Source organism: Mastomys coucha, unplaced genomic scaffold, assembly GCF_008632895.1.
Source record: "Mastomys coucha isolate ucsf_1 unplaced genomic scaffold, UCSF_Mcou_1 pScaffold6, whole genome shotgun sequence".
Taxonomy (NCBI): domain Eukaryota; kingdom Metazoa; phylum Chordata; class Mammalia; order Rodentia; family Muridae; genus Mastomys; species Mastomys coucha.
This window is the reverse complement of record NW_022196912.1, coordinates 9,819,368-9,822,369: the sequence shown is the minus strand read 5'-3', so window position 1 is coordinate 9,822,369 and position 3,002 is coordinate 9,819,368.

The window sequence follows — 3,002 nt, the reverse complement described above, 5'->3', positions numbered from 1 at the left end:
CTGCCTCTGCCTCCCTAGTACTAGGATTAGGGCCCTATGTTACCACACCAGACTCTGATTCATTATTGCAAACATCCTTACCACAGCTCCCATTGCCTCCTTAAATCTTTACTAGAGAAAGTACCTTCTTGGGGCTAGAACCGTATGATTCAGCTTATTCCCCTCCAAGGGCATTAGAGAACTAGGTGGGATCCTAGGCAGGCCTAGCCTTGTTTTTAATCCCAGCATTTGGGAGACAGAGACAGGAGGAGCTCCGTGAGGCCCACCTGAGTACACGGTATGACTGCATTGAAAAGGCAGGTGGATTTATGAGTTCGAGGCCAGCCTGGTCTATAGAGTGAGTTCCAGGACAGCCAGGGCTATACAGAGAAACCCTGTCTCGAAAAACCAAAAAAAAAAAAAAAAAAAAAAAAAAAAAAAAAAAAAAAAGAAAAGAAAAAAAAAAGAAAAGAAAAGGTCAGCTCAGGAACTTTGGGAAGGTCATGGAACACTTGTCCCTCCAGAAGGGAGAGGCTAATTAACATTCCTCAAACCACAGGGTGGGAACCAGCCTGTGGGTGGGGACACATTCTGCAGAAGGAACCATTTGCCCACCTTCAGACAAGAGCTTAGAGACCAATCAGTTTAAAAAGTCACACTGTTCTGCCAATCACATTGTGCCTAATGGCTGCTGCCCTGAAAACTGTATAAAAGTTCACTGAATGAGCTGCAAGGGGTTGCCGAATCTCAAAGAAAAATAGAAGAAAGGTAAAGTAAGCCCTCCTGGAACGGGCCTGGGCCTTCATGTTCTGAGCCAGGGAGTGGATGGGAAGCTGTGACTAGGGATGGTATAAACCCCCTGTGCAGGTTCCCTCCCCTAGGGATATTCTTGGCTTGCTTGTTGATGTCACATGCCTTTTTTCTAGGATTCATCTGTCCATTTTTACAGCTGAGGACCTCCCTAAAATATCTGAGACAGGCTGGACTTTTCCAAAGGAATTTGCTAAAAAACAAAGTAACTTAATGGAAGGGAGGGGGTGATAAATCATAGAAAACATAAACAAGACACAGCTTCTTCTCAGACGCATGGGACGCCTGGGCTCCAGCTTCAGATTAATTATACCCGAGGCCCCTAGGCTCCTTCCTAGGTTCAATATCACAAGGCTCCCAGACTGCGGCCAGAGCACAGAACATTCTTTTTTTTTTTTTTAACCCCCAAGAAAAATTCCATGCCCGAAGAGGAAAAACTAAAGGAAAAAACCAAACCAAAACAAAAAGAACACCATTCCTAAGTCGAGACAAAACCCAAATTCTCTCTCATATGTCCTCTCTTTCTTTTGTTTTTCCTTCTCTTTTACTGTCTCTTATCTGTCTGTCTGTCTATCTATCTATCTATCTATCTATCTATCTATCTATCTTTTGGCTTTTTTTGAAACAGAATTTCTCTGTGTAGCCCTGGCTGTCCTGGAACTCGATATGTAGACCAGGCTGGCCTCAAACTCATAGAGAGCTGGCTGCCTCTGCTACCTAAGTGCTGAGATTAAAGATGTATGCCACCATGCCTGTCTCTTTTCTTATTTTTATATTTATTTGCATGTGCACACACATGTTTATGTGTGTGAGCATGTTTATGTGTGTGTATATGTATGTTTGTGTGTATGCATGTATCTACGTGTGAGAATGTGTGTGTATGTGTATGTTTGTGTGTATATTGTGTGGGGGGTATGTGTGTATGCACCTATGTGTGCATGTGTGGCATGCATGGTTGTGTGGCATGCATGGATATGTGACATGCATGGGTGTGTGGCATGCAAGTGGAAGATTGGAGAAAATTTTCACAGAAGCTGCCTTTCCTTCTGTCATGTCTACCCAGGGACTGAACTCAGGGCTTCAGGCTTGGTGGCAAGTGACTTTACCCACTGAGCTTTCTCAGCAGTGACACTGTCTCTTTCTTTCTTCTTTGTCTTTCTTTCAAATAAGGTCTCATGTAGCCCAGGCTGGTCCTCCTGCCTCTGTCTCCAGAAAGCTAAGATGGCAGGCATATGCCATGACACCTGGCTCATTTGCAGCTTTCTTGCAAATGAAAGTGGGTTTATAGAGGCCCACAGAGGGGATGCTCTGGGCCTCAGGCAATGCCCTCCACGTGTTTCTTTAGTTACAACGGCCATGCTAGGAAGCTCTGTCCATGGGAAGACCCCATTTACTCTGGGGTCACTGACGTGCTTTAGGGGACATCTCTTCCTTAGGGATGCTTGAGAACAGTCAGAGAGAAATGTAACATAACAAACATGGAGTTCTTAACATGGGACACCACACCCGGCTTAATCAGTGTTGGGGATGGAACCCGGGTATTCATGCATGTTGGGTATGCATTCTACCAACCGAGTTACAACTTCAGCCCCCACCTATTTATTTAAGACTCATTTTTATTTATGTGTATGTCTGTGTGTGTGCTTGTGTGTAGGCATATGCATGTGAGTGTAGGTATGTGCCAAGGCCAGAAGAAGATGCTGGATGCTCTGAAGCTGGAGTTACAGACAACAGTTGTACACACTCTGCTATGGGTTCTTCTGGGATCCTGACTTGGGTTCCCTGGAACAGCAGGGCATGCTCTAACCACTTAGCTACCCTTCTTCCCCCATTCTTCAAGGTACTGAGCATTTCCTATATAGAGGACCTTGTCTTGGAATTGGTGGTAAAAGGAGCTTAACATAGAGAATCTAGGAGAAACAAGGGAGTCTGGACTGGCTCCCACCATTACTTCCTATTCTGACCCAGGTCTCTTAAGTCTTTAATGGGGGCTCCAGGCTATGGCTGCTCCTAAGAAGAAAAGTTGAGTGTGGACAGGCGTGGGAAATGTTCTTAGCACTTTTCACATACTTATTGTGCTAAGTATAGGGACCTCAAAAATCTTAGGAAATGGGACAAGCAGACAAGGAAGTAATAAGAATACAGAAGCCAGGCAATGGTGGCACACACCTTTAATCCCAGCACTTGGGAGGCAGAGGCAGGTGGATTTCTGA